General features: G+C 38.9%; 1 protein-coding gene across 1 annotated transcript in view; it reads right to left on the reverse strand.

Annotated features, from left to right (window-relative positions):
* The window catches only part of LOC122815150 (probable E3 ubiquitin-protein ligase HERC1), a 5,886,073-nt gene that overhangs the window by 3,660,319 nt on the left and 2,204,778 nt on the right, over nt 1–20,976 (reverse strand). The gene's annotated exons all lie outside the window — the stretch shown is intronic.

Below are 20,976 nucleotides of genomic sequence, written 5' to 3' on the forward strand. Positions count from 1 at the left end.
ATTACATCAGTTTTTATTACCCTAACTGTCAGGAGTCCCCAAATATGGAGCTAGGTTATGGTGGAAGAACACCACTAGTAGAAAGTAAATAACAAAAATTCCCTGTAAGGAGTGAGTAAGAGAGAGAGAGACAAGGGGGAATGGAGGGTGAGAAACCATGACTGCAACAGTGAATACACTCGAACATCTACATTTATGGTAAGTGTACGCAACTGTACTATGTTCTTCGTGTTTCACTGTTGCAGTCATCACACTTGGATTGATTCCCAGAGCTAGGATGCCCTGCAAGACTGCGGTTGCAAAGCCTGCCCTGGACGTGGAGAAGATAGGCAGGTGGCAATGCTTGGTGAAGGTATGAACAGAAGTCCATGTTGCAGCCTCCAGGATATCCCTGGTAGGGACCCCTCTGAGAAAAGCTGCAGAGGTGGAGGTTGCCCTGGTGGAATGCGTCCTGACCCCCTTAGGGGGTGGGTTCCCATGGCATTTGTAGCAGAAATGGATGCAGTGTGCTACCCATTTGGAGAGTGTTTATTTGGATATGGTTTTGCCCTCTGCCACTGCTGCAAAGCTGACTAGCAATTGGTCAGTTTTCCTAATAAATTTAGTTCTATCCAGGTAAAATCTGAGCTGTCTGTGCACATCTAGAGAATGCAAAATTCTTTCCCCCTTGTTTTGTGGGTTAGGGAAAAAAGTGGGCAAATGAATTGATTGGTTGAGAACCACACTGGGCATCACTCTAGGCATGAAAGTTGGGTTAGTCCTGAGGAAGACCCTGTCAGCACGGAAAATGCTGAAGGGTTCTACAGCCATGAGTGCTTGTAGCTCTGAAAGTTCTAGCTGAAGTGATGGCCAGAAGCAAGGCTGTTTTCCAAGAGAGGAATTTTAACTCTGCTGAAGCTGCAGGTTCAAAAGGGGGATAGTGTGAGATTTTCCAAAACAAAATTAAGGTCCCAAGCTGGGGTAGGAGCTCTTCTAGGTGGCCTTAAATTGTTAGCCCCTCTTAGGAACTGTTTGATGAGAGGTGACGGAAAAGAGGTGGCTCTGTGCTGTAATGAGCAGAGATGGCAGAGGCATGAATTTTAATAGAAGAGAAGGATAGGCCCATGTGTAATAGGTTTGCTAGGTAATCCAGGACAAGAGGTAGGGAGGGCTGTGCTGTTTCAGCTCCTTTAGCCTGGATCCAGGTGCAATACCTTTTCCACTTGTCAGCATAGGATTTTCTAGTGCTAGGGCATCTGGCCTCACGTATAACATCCAGGAAGTGTTTGCTTAAGCTGGCAGCTGGAGAAGAGATCAGGGAATAAGCCAGGCTGCCAGGTTCAGTGTCTGCAATTGTGGATGCATGAATTCTCCATTCTTCTGGGTCAGGAGTGTTGGGATCTGAGGTAGGTGCCATGGTGGCAGGGGTGACAGGCTGCACAGCAATGGGTACCAGTGATGGCATGGCCAGTCCGGGGCAATCAAGATTGACTTTGGTTTGTCCTCCCTTAATTTGACCAGTACCCTTGAAATTAGTGGTAGAGAGGGAAATGCATAGATCGAGAGGTTTACCCATTGGAAGGGTAGAGCATCCACTTTCCAGGCCTTGCTGTGAGGTTCCCTGGTGCAGAATTTGCTGAGCTGGTGGTTGTTATGGGAGGCAAAGAGGTTCACCTTCGGGGTGCCCCATTTTTGGGTTACAAGGTTGAAGTTTCTGTGGTCTAGCTGCCACTCGTGTGGGTCTAGAAGGTTTCTGCTTAAGTTGTCTGCCAGAGAGTTTAGGGAGCCTGGCAGGAATTGTGCTAGAAGGTGAATTTGCATGGTTGAAGCCATGTGCCAAAGGGTCATGGCGAGCCTGCATAGAGGATAAGAGCGAGTTCCTCCCTGCTTGTTGATATACCACATCGCTGTGGTGTTGTCTGTTTTGAACAGTGGAGGCCCTGGGGAGAGTAGGGGTCTGAAAGCTGTCAGAGCATGCTGAACATCTAGCATCTCTTTTTGGTTGATGTGCAGATGTATTTGATTTGGGCTTCAATGGCCCTGAATGCACCTGCCATCCAGGTGTGCACCTCAGGCATAATCTGATGCATCTGTGGTGAGGGCTTTGATTTGACATGGTCTGGCAAGGTCTGTTCCTTAAGTCAAGCATGCCTTATAAGTACAGAACCAGTGACTGCTGCCCTGCAAGATGCTTCTAGGGCGTCAAAGCCACATTGCAAGGTGTGTTTAGTAACTTGGCTTGCAGAATGCATAAGCTCCTGTAATCCTATATTTTCTGTACAAGCAGGAAGGTAGACATTTTTTGTTTGAGGAGCTCCATGGTATTACTGGTATTTCAGCATGTGGAACTGACAATTTAGTGCTCTAATGGCAAGAGTTGCAAAGGTGTATACTTTTTTATCCCGTCTGTCTAAAGCTCGGGAATCCCTGCCTGAGGGGGTGGGATTTTTAGCTGTGGTTGCTTTTATTCCTTTAGGTTCTTGGGAGATGACCTCTGGGTCAGCAGTAGGATTTTTGAAAAGGAATTTGAGAGAGTCAGGGACTCTGTAATACCGGTCAGGTTTCCTGGGATCTGGAAGAAGGGTGTCAGGAGTCAAACTGGATTCCATAAAGACATCATCCACAACATCCAAGACAGGAGGAATGGCTAAAGGTCTGTGCTGCGGTAAATCTAAGAATTCCCTGAGTCTTTTCTTGGACTGAGGGTAGTCCTGACATTCCCATTGGAAATGCTCCCTTAAAGTATGTGGGGTTTCACCAAATGAAAAATCCTCTGGAGGAGAGGTAGAAGGAATGGATTCCTCTGCATCTGAATCCTCATAAGCAGAAAGGGGTTGCATGTCTTCATATTCAGAAACTGCAGAGTCATCAGACTCCTGGTCAGATAAAATTGCTAGGGACAAGTCTGTTTTCTTTTGGAAGGTGGTAGGCTGGCTTCCCCGAATAAGCATGATAAGGTCTTCCACCATTTTAAGCATTTGAGATTGAGGCATGAAAGCAGGTGCCTGAGCTTGGATCGTCATTTTTTTAGGCGTAGTTCATACCCTGGGCCTTAGAACCTCTGTAGTTTTAGAAAGAACTGAAGACATGAAAGAAGTCATCAGTTTGCGACAAGTATCAGTAGTGCGAAGAACTTCCTCAGTAGCTGGTGCCTGCTCAGCGGCTCCAGGCACATTCAAGGTAGAGACATCCACAGGATCCTTAGTCAAAGAAGAGTCTCGCAGCATACCGGACTCTGAACGGGTCTCAGTAGAGGCCTGCGAATCCACAGAAGCAGGCATCAGGGGCTGCGAAAGTGCCTCACTGAGGACCGGCGAACTGACGACTAGCTTAACAGAAGCGTCGGCGGCGGTTTTGGACCTGTGCAGTCTGTCTCTGTCTTTATCCGTACATTTTTTTGGAAGATCGGTAGTTGGATGGCTTACCGAAGCCATATCGAAATAAGGTGACAGAGAGAGAAAATATTCAGCTACAAAAAGGGCCTGATGACGTACAGTTCTGGCACTGAACAAAGCACAAAAGTGAAAGTGAGGTATGACGTGGTCTGAGCCTAAACAGGTGATGCAGTAAGAATGGAAGTCTCGGTGTGGTATTTGCTTTCCACAGGCGAGACAATTGTTAACTTTTTCTGACATCAGTTAGAGCATGAAAAAAGGATCCCCAATGGGGTGCTTAGCTTTACAAGACTTCAACTTCAATTCGGAAACGAAACTCAGGTAGCGGCTGACCAGCACTCGTGTGAACTGCTTCTGTTTTGGACTCCTCGGCAAGAAAGACTGATGTAATGGCGTCGGCTGCTGATTTTATACCACTGATGACCTGACATCAGTCCTGGAGCAACAGCAACCAACGCAGAAATACTAAGCCTCTGGTATTTGGGTCGACTGAGGGCTACCCCTGACAGGATAACCCAAGTGTGATGACTGTAACAGTGAAACACGAAGAACATCCCCAATAACCACACCATTCCTGACTGGGTCTTAGTTAACAAAGCCCCTCACACACCTACCTAGCAGGCTGTTTTTACCTGACTCCCTCAGTGACCATTCCCCAACCTTCCTACTAAAAAATCACATTAATGATTGCAAACCCATTACCCACAGGCTTATTCACAACAAAGCTAATTTTAACCCCAATTCCTTCACCTCCTCCCTCCAGAACGTAAACTGGTCACTTCTAAAGTACCTCAACTTAGTCGAAGCAGTCCATTTAACAGTACCTTCCTCGACATCCTTAACTCCCATGCCCCCCTGAGAAACACCAGAATCAGAACTAAGAGCTCCCCTCTGGGTACAAAAAAACACCAGGGGCCTTATGAAAACCAGGGATAAAACATGGAAACACTGGCGCATAACTAAAAAACTCCTCAGATAGGCAACTCTTCCTTGAACTACGTAACAAGATCAAAAAGCAAGTAAAAGCAGACAAAGCCCTTATCTATCAGACGTCCCTAAACTCCTCCCAAAACAATCCCAAGCAATTCTGGTCCACAATTAACTGTATACTTTGCCCAGGAAAAGTAAGCACTCCCCCTACCAACCATCCCTCTCTCCTCCAGTAGCATTGCTGATTCCTTCAATAAACATCACAGACTCCGTTCTATCCCTAACAAAAAACACTTCCCTACACTAATTCCCCCCTCACCCAACCCAGAACCACCGCTCCCTACCTTCTCTCTCCACAGTACCCACCTTCTACATAAAAAGACTTCTGAAAAAACTAAAACCCACAAAACTAGCAGCCGACTACATGTCTGTTGAATACCTAAAGATAGCAGCTGATGTCCTAGCTTATCCTATTTCCATATTAATCAACTGCTCCATATCTGAATCCTATGTACCCACGCTATGGAAAATATCACACATCATTCCCCTCCACAAAGGTGGCCCCTACACTGACCTCTCCAACTACCACCACATTGCCATCCTCTCCCCTCCTCTCCAAGATACTTGAAAAATCAACTCACAGGTCTCCAAATTCCTCCTTAACAATAACTTCCTCTCCAGTACCCAGCATGGTTTCAGACCACAACACAGCACAACAACTGCTCTCCTCTCATTCACCAACACTATCTTTCATCACAAAAACAACAGCTTCCTCTCCTCTGCTGTATTTCTAGATCTATCTAAAGCCTTTGACATTGTGTCACACAATCTACTACTCTCTTTCTCCACACCAGCCACAAACTGGTTCCACAGCTATCTACAAGACCGCCAGCAATCAGTCATCTGGGACAACAATCTATCCCCTCGCCTCCCACGTACTCTTGGGGTTCCCCAAGGCTCCATCTTGGCCCCCTACTTTTCACCCTTTTCATCAACAATCTGCACACTGCCACCAAACATGCCTCCCTCATACAGTATGCAGATGATTCCACCCTCATCTGCTCAGCCCCAACTCTAACAGAACTCCAACAGATCACCCAGGAATCTTTCTCTTCAGTTGAAAGCTGGCTATCTAATGCCCAGTTTTCTCCTCAATCCAAATAAAACCAAACTCCTCATCTTCTAATCATCCACATCAACCCCAAAATACCCCATACTTCACTATTAAAGCCAAGGATAATACCTCCATTTCACCAATAGTCCACACAAAACTACTTGGGCATACAGATAGACAATAATCTCAAATCTGATATCCACATATCACTAACAATAAAAAAAAGTTCAGAAAAAACTGGGTGCCTTATATAGAAGCCACCAATACCTCATTAAACCAGCAAGAATCAATCACCAATTCCCAACTAATCTGCACCCTACTCTACACATCAGTCATACTTACAAATCTTAGACAGTCAGACCTGCACAAACTTGAAGCCTGCTACAATAAAATCACAAAATTTGTCACTGGTGCCTCCTATCGCAGCCACCACTGTCTCCCCTTAGAGACAATGACTGGCTTGAACTCCCACAACTCCTACACCAAACTCAACACACTTTTGCTCATAAACTAGTAAACCACCGTCTCTGAATCCCATCGCTCCATAGAATTCTCCAACCCTACCACTCTTCCAGACCACCACGCTCCTGCAACAAAAATCTACTCCAGGTCACAAAAGCCAAAAACTTGACAGGTGAAGCACTATTTTCCTGCGCTACATCCAAGTTCTGGAACAACCTTCCCACTACCATAACTACCCTTCCTTCCTTCCTGCAGTCTTTTTAAGACTGCACTTAAATATCACCTAAATTCACACTGGCTTTGTCCTTGACCAAACCCTGACTAATAACCCCCCCCTTCAACCCTTCTCTCCTTTCCCAGATTTAGATAGAGTATCCCCTCTATCACTATAAAACTGAACTTAAGATTACTCACTGCTTGTTAATCCTTCCAGGATTTAGTTATCATTTAGTCTATTATTGTTATCTAGTGGCGAAGGCTAAGGATACGGCGTATGAAGAGTTGTATAAAAGGTTGGACACTAAGGAGGGAGAAAAGGACCTGTACAGATTGGCTAGACAGAGGGACCAAGCTAGTAAAGATGTGCAGCAGGTAAGGGTGGTAAAGGATAATGAGGGAAACATACTCACAAGCAAGGAGAGTTTGTTGAGCAGATGGAAAGAGTACTTTGAGGGGTTGATGAATGAAGAGAATGAGAGGGAGAGAAGGTTGGATGATGTGCGGATAGTGAATCATGAAGTGCAGTGGATTAGCAAGGATAGCTATGAAGAGGATGAAGAACGGAAAGGCTGTTGGTCCCGGCGACATACCTGTGGAAGCATGGAGGTGTTTAGGTGAAATGGCAGTGAAGTTTTTAACTAGATTGTTTAATGAAATCTTGGAAAGTGAGAGGATGCCTGAGGAATGGAGAAAAAGTGCTTTGGTACCAATTTTTAAGAATAAGGGTGATGTGCAGAGCTGTAGTAACTACAGAGGGATTAAAATGATCAGTCACAGCATGAAGTTATGGGAAAGAGTAGTGGAAGCTAGGTTAAGAAGGGAGGTGATGATTAGTGATCAGCAGTATGGTTTCATGCCAGTAAAGAGCACTACAGATGCGATGTTTGCTCTGACAGTGTTGATGGAGAAGTACAGAGAAGGTCAGGAAGAGTTGCATTGTGTCTTTGTGGATTTAGAGAAAGCATATGACAGGGTGCCTAGACAGGAGTTGTGGTATTGTATGAGGAAGTCGGGAGTGTCAGAGAAGTATGTAAGAGTGGTACAGGATATGTACGAGGGTAGTGTGACAGCGGTGAGGTCTGTGGTGGGAGTGACGGATGTGTTTAAGGTGGAGGTGGGTTTACATCAAGGATCAGCTTTGAGCCCTTTCTTATTTGCAATGGTGATGGACAGGTTGACAGACGAGATCAGACAGGAGTCCCCGTGGACTATGATGTTTGCAGATGACATTGTGATCTGTAGTGAGAGCAGGGAACAGGTGGAGGAGACCCTGGAGAGGTGGAGATATGCTCTAGAGAGAAGAGGAATGAAGGTCAGCAGGACTAAGACAGAATATATGTGTGTGAATGAGAGGGAGGATAGAGGAATGGTGAGGATGCAGGTGGCGAAGGTGAATGAGTTTAAGTACTTGGGATCAACAGTTCAGAGTAATGGTGAGAGTGAAAGAGAGGTGAAGAAGAGAGTACAGGCAGGATGGAGTGGGTGGAGAAGAGTGTCAGGAGTGATTTGTGACAGACGAGTACCAGTAAGAGTGAAAGGGAAGGTCTACAAGAGGGTAGTGAGACCAGCTATGTTATATGGGTTGGAGACAGTGGCATTGACAAAAAGGCAGGAGTCAGAGCTTGACGTGGCAGAGTTGAAGATGCTAAGATTTGCACTGGGTGTGACGAGGATGGACAGGATTAGGAATAAGTATATTAGAGGGTCAGCCCAGGTTGGAAGGTTTGGAGACAAAGCCAGAGAGGCAAGATTAAGTTGGTTTGGACATGTGCTGAGGAGGGATGCAGAGTATATTGGAAAAAAGATGCTAAGGATTAAGCTGCCAGGTAACAGGAAAAGAGGAAGGCCTAAGATAAGGTTTATGGATGTGGTGAGAGAGGACATGCAGGTGGTTGGTGTGATAAAGCAAGATGCAGAGGACAGGAAGAAATGGAAACAGTTGATCTGCTGTGGTGACCCCTAATGGGAGCAGCAGAAAGAAGAAGAAGATCTAGATACTGTTTAGAAAATTTGAAGCACAGTGTTTTACTTCTTATTTCTCAATGTTTGTAATTATAGCTTCTGCTCAACTGCACCTAATTTGCTCCTGTATTTCTCCATGTCATGATCACCTCTACTGTATACATACCTTGACTGTTATTGTTTACCATCTACCATGTCATTCTGTGGAGCTTTTCTCCCCAGGCCTCTGCTGAAAAAGGACCTGTTTCCAGCTGGAATTTCCCAGTAAATAAATAAATAAATTATTTTAGCCATTATAGATGCAAACACTTTATAATCAAGGTATAGAATTGAAATGGGCCTATATGAAGCTGGAATTGATGGATCTTTACCATCTTTAGATATTACAACCACCACCACACTTTCTTCCAGGACATTGGTGCTTCTCCTCCTCAAATCTTTATCACTTTCCTCCCTTCGAGCTTCCAAACGTCCACAAGAATACCATCTATTTCTGGTGAGTTTCCTGTAGATTGGTTACTCATCACCATTTTTTCTCATCTCCTCCTAGTTTAACTGTTAATAATTGAGCCTCCTCTACCTCTAACCTTGGCATATTTAATTATTCCATAAACATTACCATTTGCACTTTCCACATTTGTCTGCTTTATACAGATTTTCATAAAATGTCCAAAATATTTCTGATACATCTACACAGTTGCTTAACAACAATCTTCCTAAACTCATGCATATTATCCAGGTAGTCCCTTATTTTCTCTTTAGCACTCTGCAGTTCCACCTCTTTTTCTTCTGTTAAGAGTATCCCTACTCTGCAATACTTTAAACCTTTGCCAGTCCCTTTAAATAATTCCTGTTACTTGTTAACCAGCTCTCTTTTTCTTTTATTCCTACCGTACTTATAAACTCCAATTTCATTTTATCTCACTCACTCAGTTATATTTTCTGAAGAAATTTCTATCTTCCCTAATAAATCCTGAATAATTTCTACTGTCTATCCCTTAAATTCCTCTCTGTTTAACAGATACATGGGGAAGTGCCTGTGTCTCATTTTATTTCATTACTGTGTATTTTTATTTTAGCTATTAATGGCACATGATCTGAAATAGTTATTAGATGCATATCAAAACTATCAATTAAATGCACATGTTCCTGTGAAATATATGTCTAGCGTAGCACAGTTTTTGTACCTTGGGGAATAATGTGTAAATTCTCAAACCTACTACTGAATTCTTACCTTCTATACCAAATATTTTTCATAAATTTCTTAAAAAAATTTACTCTTTTGTTATATTTTCCTTTCTAAGCCTCCCAGATGCATCCTCACTGCTGCAAATCAAATTCCAGTCTCCACCTATAAGTAATATTCCCTGCTGAAAGCTGATTATTTCTCCCAGAATGTTTTTAACCTCCACTGTAGCAGTTTTAGGTGGACTATAAAATACATGCCAGCATAATACTCCTCCCTTCCAGTATCCCCTTAATTATTATTTTTCCCCTCTTGTACAACTATTGCAGCTCCTCTAGCAATAATTACAAGTACTCCCCCTTTCCTATGTCCCAGTTATTGCACTGAATATCCATCCTGAAATTCTTTATCAAATTCACATGCTCACGTCTTTCCAAATAGGTCTCCTCTAGCTTAGCTATTTGCACTCTACATTTCTATATGTAGTTCACTACTCTTTTTTTGTATATACATGAGACCATTCATATTCAAAGATAATATTGACGGTGTTGCCATTATGATAAGAAGTTATTACTGCCACCTGTTATGCAATACAGCTTTTTTAAATGTCTAATTTTGGCTTTTGTGTTACATGCATACACTAATGTTTGGCAGGTTGATTTTTTATACAGTTGTTTCTTGCCATATCTATTTGAACCTATGTCACATCTTATGAGACATTTTGTTTTAATGAAATCCCTCAAACAAAAATAAAAATCATCCTCCAGAAGAACCCCATTAACTTGTTAGAGTAATACAAACACACAAAACTATGTACATCTTCAAATAATGAAGTTAGGGCCTCCTAATGTACTTACAGGCTTTAACTGACATATAATGCAGTTTATCCATGTTAAAATTAGTGGTACAGCCTCTGCTTCTACTTAGAATAAGTGGTGTCTGTTTTTGTCTTACCTTTATTACTCTCACAGATATAGAAAACAGTCAAACACATTTAGAAAACATTATCTTTTAGCCACTAAAATTAAAAAATATTCTCTTTTCATGCCCGCTTATCAAACTGTCTCCATAGAAACATGAGACCAAGATACGCAGTTGTCTTCAGCTACAAGCTTATGTTGCACTGTGAACATTCATTTGCTAAAGGAAAACTTTTCATTATAATCAATGTTCTTTTATTTACTTGCTTCCACTTAAAACTTGTTAAATCAAGCCAGTGGCCTTAATCCACTCATTCCCCTATGCAAAAGTAAGAAAAAGCAAATTAATTTTACTTATAACATTCGCTATATACTTTTACAACCTGTCTCTCACCTCAACAACTTAAGATTACAGGATACAACAACTGCCAGTTCACCAAAAAACGATTTATTGTCTGAAAAGTCTATAGCGCCTCGGCTCACCAAAGCCTTCAAGGAGTAAATAACAGTACATCTCTATTCATATTTATATACACACCCATTAATTCATTATACAATTAAGAATTCATTAATCAATTAAAAAATCTATTACCATTTAAAAAGACATGTTCATATTACACACTTCCAACAACAGTCAACATTTAGTCCCTTTGGTATTAATGTTTGATATTTTAAAATAAAAATTAATTCTTTTTTTAAAAGTAGATTTTTTATTTTTTCCTCACTAGCTTCATTACTATTAATCTCTTCTAATATAGACACCCTAAAACTAGTAACATCAGAATTGTGAAATCTCACAAAATGTTGAGCCAAAGGGCTCTCTAACTTATTATTCTTAATGTCTCTCAGGTGCTCCATTATTCTCACTTTAAGCATTCTTTTAGTCTGTCCTATGTAGAATTTTGTGCATCCACATTTAATAATATAAATAACTTGTTAGTAACACAACTGAAAGAACCTGTGGATTTAAAACTTATTCCATTTATATAGGGAAAGACACTTTTCACATGAGCACAAACTTTACATTTCCCACACGGTGTAGTACCTACACTTCTTATTGTTCTATCTCCTGAGTGGGTAATTCAAATTTAGTATGTACTACCATGTCTCTTATATTTCTTCCCCTTCTATAACTAAATATTAAGTTTTTATTTGTAATCTCACTTAATTCTTCATAATTTTGCAAGAATCTCCAAAAATATAATATACATTCCTTAATGTCATTACTACAGATATTATATGTAGATACCATAAAAATACTGTCCGCCTCTCCATGTTCTTTATTATACTTTTTATCTCTTTTCCTTTGTACTCGAAACCTACTACTATATCTGTTACAAAATATTTCATCTCTACTTTTTTTTAACACTTGCATATTATATTTTCTATTCTTGAACATTTCCATTGTATTATTAACTTCATTTAAAAATTCTTCATCACTATTACATATTCTAGAGATCCTTAAGAATTCACTATATGGTATCGCTTCTATAATGTGATTCGGGTGGCAACTAGTGCCCATCAGAAATTGATTAATAGAATCAAACTTTCTATGTATGCTAGCGATTATATGCTCTCCTACAATTCCCTTTAAATTTATATCTAAAAAGGAGACATTGTCTCCACATTGTATTTCATCAAAATGGATATCAAACCTATTCTTTTGTATATCTTCTATAAAATTTTCAATTTCATGTTTACCTCCTTTACACAAGAAAATCAAATCGTCTATAAATCTAAAATAGTGTATAACATATTTTTTCACAAAATAATGTGTATAAATACACCCAAATTCCATCAGGCCCATAAAAATATTAGCATACATGGGTGCAAATGCTGCACCCATGGCTGTACCCTGTATTTGGTGATAAGTTCTATTGTTGAAATTGAAATAATTATTTTGCAAACAAAATTTTACTAACTCTAACACATAATGTGTTAGTGGGTAGTCTCCCATTGATTTCAGTAATGCCTCTAGACCATGTATGTTCTTAATATTTGTATATAAATTACTAACATCCAGTGTTAGCCAATACATGTCTTCACACCACACAACATTTTTAATTTTGTTTAGAAAATCAAAAGAATCTTTTATATAGGATGGTAATTTAATAACTTCCTTTAACAATACTTCATGTAAAATAAGCCCTAGATTGTGTAGAAAATAATTTCTTGCCGAAACTATCGGTCTCCCCGGAGGGTTATTCATGTCTTTATGTAGTTTCGGTAGACAATAAAATTGTGCAGGACTACAATCTGTTATATTCAACTTATATTCTACATCATTTTCATTCCAATAACCCAATCTCAGGCCTTTATAAATTAATTCTAAATAATTTTCTTTAGCCATTGCTAGTTCTATTAATGAACTTTCACAATAAACTGATGTGTCTGTTAGCAAATTCATATACATTTTTAAATATTGTGTGTAATGCATAATAACTATTTTATTGCCTTTATCTGAAGGCTTTACTATCAATTCGTTCTGTTTAGAAAATTTCATTAACTCAGCCCATTCATTTTTTGTTAAATTAAAATTCACATTAGAAGTTTTGACCTTGTTAATAATTTCCTCAATTTCAAAGTTTATCATGGTAGAAAAACTCTTAATACCTTCATGAATAAAAGGTGGTACAAACTTCTTATCCATTCTTATTTTAGAAGTATCTATTGTACAATAAGCATTTAATTCACTTAAACAAGAAGTAAATGACTCATCCATAGAATCCTGACTACATTCCAATATATTACTATCTGAGCTATTTATTTCAGACTGTTTATATTCCACATTCTTATTTGCAATATACGTAAAATAATACCATATGTGTAATTTCCGTATGAATTTAAAAATGTCAATTTTGCACTGGTATTTTTTCGGAAGAACTGTTGGAACAAATTTTAAACCATGATTTAACACTGTATATACTTTTTCATTAATAAAGCAACCTGATATATTCACTACTTTATCACAGATATTGGGATTAATACCATTTTGTCCTTTTGTTTTCACGCCAAGGGCTTGGCCCTCCCCTGTAGTTCTCTTGTTCTGCAAATGTTCTTTTCTGTTGCTGTTGCCTCCCTGTTTGCCTATATCCACCAAAATATTCTGGAAGGAAGCAGTCATCCGCCAGTGGTGAAAGAAGTGGAAAATCATGTTCTCTCTCACTATATCTCGGTGCTTTGTTTTGTTGTTTACCAGTGTTCCTGGTAAAACTATCAGTTCTCCCTTGCTGATTAGCGTTCACATTTGAAAAATTGCGATTGTAATGTGGTCTCTGATTGGTTCCACCAAAAAAGGCAGTACCATTCTCAAAGTCTCTCAGATCCCTCGTAATTTTGTGTATTTTCTGTTCTATACATTTATTTTCAAGAATGTGAACCTTTTCTTGAATCTCTAAAAGACAAGATTCAAACTTTGTTTTGTCCAGTGCAGCTGTCAAATTCATACATAACAAATTAATGTCTTTTTTAATATTGGATAATTTCAGAATGTCCCGCTCTATTAGTATTTTCAGCCATTCTATAGAACACTGATGTGCCGCTTTCTCCCATCTATTCATGAACACTTTATCTGTTGTACAAGTAGAAACAAAAGGTTCCAATGGGAATTTAATAGCTCGTAAGCCTTGAGGCACAATATTTAAGTCAACATACCTTTGTAGACTAGTATAATTGTAGTACGTAAGCATTTCTTTGTCCATTAAATTTCTAAGCTTAGATAGCAATGCTTTAACTTCACCAGGATATTCCGTGGATCTTTTACCAACATGAGCAAATGGGTTAATGTCTCTCTTGCTACTGGTTTCAGCAAAAAAACGTTCCCAAACCGGGATTCCTGAATTAACATCCACATTTCCTTCTGTTCTATTCACATTTTGTTCCATATTTCGGTTAAGAAAGCCTTCTATGGAATGCTGGGAGGTAGTAGCATTTTCCTCCCTAAATATTCTAGGTATATTCACCCCTGGATCACTGGCCATAGAAATATTGGAACAGAAACCAAATATAAATCACAACACCAGCTATTCAGCTCGACCTGGAACCACAGCCCGAATACAGGATACAACAACTGCCAGTTCACCAAAAAACGATTTATTGTCTGAAAAGTCTTTAGCGCCTCGGCTCACCAAAGCCTTCAAGGAGTAAATAACAGTACATCTCTATTCATATTTATATACACACCCATTAATTCATTATACAATTAAGAATTCATTAATCAATTAAAAAATCTATTACCATTTAAAAAGACATGTTCATATTACACACTTCCAACAACAGTCAACATTTAGTCCCTTTGGTATTAATGTTTGATATTTTAAAATAAAAATTTATTCTTTTTTTAAAAGTAGATTTTTTATTGTTTCCTCACTAGCTTCATTACTATTAATCTCTTCTAATATAGACACCCTAAAACTAGTAACATCAGAATTGTGAAATCTCACAAAATGTTGAGCCAAAGGGCTCTCTAACTTATTATTCTTAATGTCTCTCAGGTGCTCCATTATTCTCACTTTAAGCATTCTTTTAATCTGTCCTATGTAGAATTTTGTGCATCCACATTTAATAATATAAATAACTTGTTTAGTAACACAACTGAAAGAACCTGTGGATTTAAAACTTATTCCATTTATATAGGGAAAGACACTTTTCACATGAGCACAAACTTTACATTTCCCACACGGTGTAGTACCTACACTTCTTATTGTTCTATCTCCTGAGTGGGTAATTCAAATTTAGTATGTACTACCATGTCTCTCATATTTCTTCCCCTTCTATAACTAAATATTAATTTTTTATTTGTCATCTCACTTAATTCTTCATAATTTTGCAAGAATCTCCAAAAATATAATATACATTCCTTAATGTCATTACTACAGATATTATATGTAGATACCATAAACATACTGTCCACCTCTCCATGTTCTTTATTATACTTTTTATCTCTTTTCCTTTGTACTCGAAACCTACTACTATATCTGTTACAAAATATTTCATCTCTACTTTTTTTTTTAACACTTGCATATTATATTTTCTATTCTTGTGCATTTCCATTGTATTATTAACTTCATTTAAAAATTCTTCTAATCAATGTTCTTTTATTTACTTGCTTCCACTTAAAACTGGTTAAATCAAGCCAGTGGCCTTAATCCACTCATTCCCCTATGCAAAAGTAAGAAAAAGCAAATTAATTTTACTTATAACATTCGCTATATACTTTTACAACCTCTCTCTCACCTCAACAACTTAAGATTACAGCCTATTATCTTAAGCATGTTTCTTCTAGGCTTTCTTCTCTTTTTACATTGCAGTGCCTACATTTCTTAAAGTTAAACAAGAAGAAAGAGAGAAAAAAAGAAAAAAGGGCACCTGTTTACTTTAGTATCCCTATAACACACAAAGGATGTATTCTTTTAATGGGTGTCACACTGACGCATCGGATAGCATTGTTGCTTCACAGCAAGAGGTTCTCTGGCTTGATTCTCAGCTGGGGTGCCTTCTGTGTGGAGTCTGTATGTCCTTCCCTGTTGTTTGCTTGGGTTTCCTCTGGTTTCCTCATACATTCCAAAGACATGCAAGTAGGTGGACTGGACACTCTAAATTAGCCATAAGTGTGAGTCTGCATGTACGTTTGTGATATGGAAGATTAGCCACAGCGGGGCTGGCCACCCAGTAGTATGAACATTGGCTCTAGATGATTGTCATTGTTGAACTGACACCCCAGCCCCATGTACAAAAAATGTGAAAAAGGACTGTGGATGGATTTTTGCAGTTTTATCAGCTTATCTGAGTATCTGTTTATAGCTTCTTCAAATGTTTCAGTCTTTGGTTATTTGAATTGATGTACTCATTCAGTGTTTTATTTATTTTAATCAGCTGTCAGCACATATGACATTTTTTCCTCTAGATTACTAGAAGTCATGGCTTGCATCAAAGCTGGAGCTTGAACTGCTTTTTGCTGTACAGCTGCAGGTTCTTCCCAGCCTGCGTTTTCTCTTCACCTTTTCTGGTTGATTTTCTTTCAGGTTCTCTAAATTTCGTCTTTGTTGGCCTCCAGGCAGTGCACTTAAAAGCCAGTAACTGAAATTTACCCAATAAGATAAATTCACTGGCTCTCTTTTCTGAGTTTCTGTTTTCACACTAGGAGAGCTTAAATTAAGCTGGTACTCAGTGTGTTGCCATCTTGGAAGTAGTAGCATTAAACTCCTTGACAAATCTGGAAAGGGAAGGCTGAATAATTCGTGAAATTCATTGAATCAGCTTGCCACTTGCTTTTTAAAAAGTGTGCTGTGCCTGCTAACATTGCTTTTGAAAATAAAATTGTAGAGGTAGCATTAAACTCTGACACGTTTGGAAAAGGAAAGCTGAAAAATCTATAAAAATTCCCTCAATCAGCTTACTTCTAATCACACTTTTTAAGTACCTCTGCAGCAGATGGTCTAAAACCTGCCTCTGTGTCTAAGGAAAATTCAAAATTTCATACATAACATTCCCAGGAAGGTTTTGAGTATGCAACCAATCAAACTTCCTCATAACAGTACCAGTGGCAGCAGCTCTGGAAATGGCATCAGCAAATCATATGAACATTTCAAACAGTGGGTGGCAACTTGAGACACAGAAACGAACATTTTTTTCCTCAGATAAGGGAATATATACCACAATGTTTTGCATGTCCTCAAAAAGGCCAGCATAACTTTAACATAAAAGCTTGACAGTGTTGGAGAAAAATTCACTTTTTTCCCAAATCTATCAAAAGCTTTCTTATCCTTGTCAGAAGAGAAAGGATTAGCATTTGCCAGAGAAATCATTGCTGTGTCAAATCTGGGGTTAGAATATAAAAAAAACTTCTAAGACTGAGGAACTTTATACAATCTACCTGCTTTCTTGGGAACAGCAGGCTGGCTACCAGACAAGTTACAGGCTGTAATAAATAGATTCTGCTGTGCTGGAAGAACAGGAAAAACTGGCATCAGTTCAGGAAATTCCAGTTGCAATAAATCATATTTCTTAAGTGACAGTGGAATATCATTTTACCAATGAAACAAATTACTTATTCTGGAAATTGTTTTAGAAATGAATGCTCTTCAAAGGGACTGTCAGAAGTCACTTACTACTCAAAGTCAGAAATCTGAGGAGGTAAAACAGAAGTTATCCCTTTACAATCACTTTATGGCTCAAAATCTTGAAGATCCAATCCACATAAAATGAATATTTTTTTTCTTTTACCAGAAACAGCAGTTCTGGAAGGGTCAAAAGTATGAGCAAACCTTGAGCTAAGCCCCAATAAATCACTCTTGTCCAAAGTAACAGATAGGAAAAGACATATGTATAATGTTTACTTCTTTCTGACAGGAAATTCTAACAAAGCAGACCTACGTTTGACAAGGCAAAAACCACCTTAGGGATGGACATCCCAATATGGCGAGTCAGAGAGAAATTCTTTACTCCTCCTTCCAGGACTGACAAGAGTGGTTCTCCCTTTCTTGCCAAGGGCACTCCAACAGCTGCAAAGGATGTGTCTAACCCCTGGGTCATGGTGGCTGCAGACACTACACTGGAGGTAGCCAAGGAAATAGATGACTGGTTTGAAGAACCAGAAATGGCCGCAGCAGAGTTGCCCACCTTGCAGTTGAAGCAGTTTAGTAGCCTGCTGTGTGGGAAATGCTGTTTATTTTTTCTTTTTGTAGCTGAAGAAAGGAAGAACTGGGGAACGGGTAGGTTATTCTATGGTAAAGCTGAAAAAAGGTGCCCAACTTCTGGGAAGCCTGGCAACAGTAGTCTGAAAAACAGGTAAGTGCTAACAAAATCAATTTTGCCAACTGAAAATACAGTGAAAAGCATCTGAAACACTTACCCCAACTCCCAAAAGTAAAATAACATAACTTTCATGAAGGAAGAATCCACTCCCAAAAGTAAAATAACATAACTTTTTTTTTTTTTTTTTTAATAAGTTTTTGACATCTTTTTACCACCAGAGTGAAAAGTAATTCTCCTGAATAAAAGTTACTAAAAGTCGAGGACAAGCTACAAAATCACTTTTTCCTAACGTGCAAATGTATATTTCAAAGAAAAAGTTCAGTTTCTGTAAATTTTAAAAAGTGGAAGCTTTCCCCCCCAGAGGGAACTTATCTGCCCAGCCATGGAACAGTGTTAGCTGGCTGTCAATCCTCGAAATCCCACAAGAGGAGCACTTTTTCAGACAGCGAGAAAGCTCTGCAGGGCTTGGTGCCCAAACCACTCTTTTTTTCAGCTCTGATGAAGCTGACTAATGGTTTGAGCACATGGTACGTGCCCTTAAGCTTTGGAAGCTGGTTGGCTGGCTGTTACATCCTTAGCAGGATATAATCCATATAGCTAAGGCTACTGCAGCATTGATCAATATGATGAACATTAAGGTATTCCTACATAATAGTAGTGTTTAGGTGGTATTCTCATATGTAAAAAGAAATTTCGTTCCTGGGACTTGTCAAGACAGCTACTTCACCTCTGCATATTTCAGGTGTGTAGATTTCTACTCCTAGTAACCACAAGCACATATGGCTACTACATTTTGTAAGCATGCTTCGAGCCACTTCTGAGCTAGCCATCCATACTATCATTTTTCCTGAGTTAGGAATTTACTACAATACAGTGTATTACTTGACTGAAATGCTTCATTTTGTTTCGGGTACTGTAATCTGTAGCAAGATACTCCCTACAAGAAACAGAGAAAAGTTACATAAGAGTACACTATGACAGTATATGGTTAACAAAATCTTAAATGAATTAGTGATTAGAAATTCAAAGAAATGGAAGTGAGGGAATGAACTCAGCAGGGCAGATATATGTGAATACTGTAATCAAGCGGCAGGGCATTAAGCAGGTTCATAGACAATCATATACGGCTATTATAAGTATTACATTAGAAGTATAGTGGTGGGGTGGGGAACAGTATTGTAAAACTACATACATGGCCAGTAGATGCTAGTAAATCTATTCAGGTACTGGTGAAAACTTATTGTGAGGCATAGGATTCTGAGTGAAGAGAAACAGTTTGATGATATGGCAAGATGAAGATTACAAGGGACATTCACCCTGCAGACATAGAGGAGCAGATCCACTGACTTGATAAATGACCTTTTAATTGGATTTTAATGAGTTTACAGTATGAATGGATTTCAATGGTAGTGGAGTTGGGTCCTCAGTCTGAATAGTGTCACCTATATTATTAGATGATTTGGTTATATTTTTCACTAGGGTACAAAATTCTACTGGGGGATTAGTGTTGTATTCATCTATTAAGGGCTGAGCAATTTCTGGCTTGTAGAGAAGTCTGTGTATTATACTTAGCTGAGAAAGACCTAGGTGATGTGGTAATTCTAACCAGCTGAATTCACTAAGTGCTAGGCAGTGGTGTGTGCCACTGTTTTAGTTTACAGAAAAGTTGGTTATTTTATTACAACACTGTTCAACTTTGAATAGTTTTGAAACTTAAAGATTAGTGAAGATTGGAGCAGCATGGAGGAGAGATGGTAGTAAGAAAGTAGAGCCTATTCATCTTTTGGCCATGTCAGTGAGTTATGTTTTTACTCTTACATTCACCTAAATACACACCCACATGCAGACATAAGTACACACACAGGCACACACATTATTGTCAACAATCCTCCGATACCAATTCATTACAGCAGGAGCTGAACCATACTAACTACTGGCCTAGAGAGAATGATTTAAATTAAATTCAAGAAGTGCAGCATTATCATTTTTGGAAAACAAAATCCTCCCTCATTGTTAAGTACAACCAACACCCCATGCGAAACTGACAAGTCAGGCAGAGATCTTCGCAGCTGGATCAACAATGTTGTCTTCTTCGTCCAACATGTTGGATCAGTAGTCACAAAATCCTTCTGTTTAGCACAACTAATATCTAATGGCATATTATCCTAATCAACAGAAATTATCATTCTTCTGTATGCAGCTCTAATTAGACTACAATACTCCTTTAACATGTATCAGTTCAGATGCATAAGAAACCATGAAAGGCCCTAGAAGTTCCTAATGATTAAAATTACTGCTTAAAGACCATAGACTACTGAGAGAGGTTTGAATCCCTATCTTTATATGCTCTTACAGTGTCTTACTTAGAGATCTGTTTCTGGCTTTCTGTGCCATCAAGGACCCAACCCTCCCCGATCTCTGGCATCTCCAGAAGATCAACTGCTCCACAAATACCAGAAAGTACAGTTGTGTAAGAATGCCCATAGCAGATGTTCGACTGATCACTGTTGAAGTATCACTATTAGAAGGGATACCTTGTCAAGGATAGCCATACATCTGGCCATCAAATCAAAGCCTTTGTGACTTCCTCTTGTGTCACACATGTGATGTATGACCTCATTCCAAAGGAGGCAAGAGGTACACAAGGGATGTGTGTGCACTAACTAATGATTTTCTTATGCACAACTATCAGCTTCTCTAAGTATCACTGCTAGGAATCTGTTTCTTGTGATTAGCTATAATAAAAGCATCCAAAAGTTATATGGTACAATAAAACAACTAAAAATTTTATTAAATCTTACCACTCAAGTTCAAATATTCTTCTTGGAAATACATTACAAAATGACAAAGTTAATATACACCATTCAAATTAACCAGTCACAACAAAGCTCTCCAAGGTATATCTAAATTTAACTCATAAGAAACCCTGGTTTTAAAACACAAAATAAATTCTGTTCTGTTTTTTCTAACACCTTATTTAAATATTCTTTAGTATATCTAGCATAGTCCATCCAGTATATAACTTGTAGCTCCCAATCCAAAGACACATGATAT

This window comes from Protopterus annectens, chromosome 1.part1 (assembly GCF_019279795.1).
Source record: "Protopterus annectens isolate FY-2018-M chromosome 1.part1, PAN1.0, whole genome shotgun sequence".
NCBI classification, from domain to species: Eukaryota; Metazoa; Chordata; order Ceratodontiformes; family Protopteridae; genus Protopterus; species Protopterus annectens.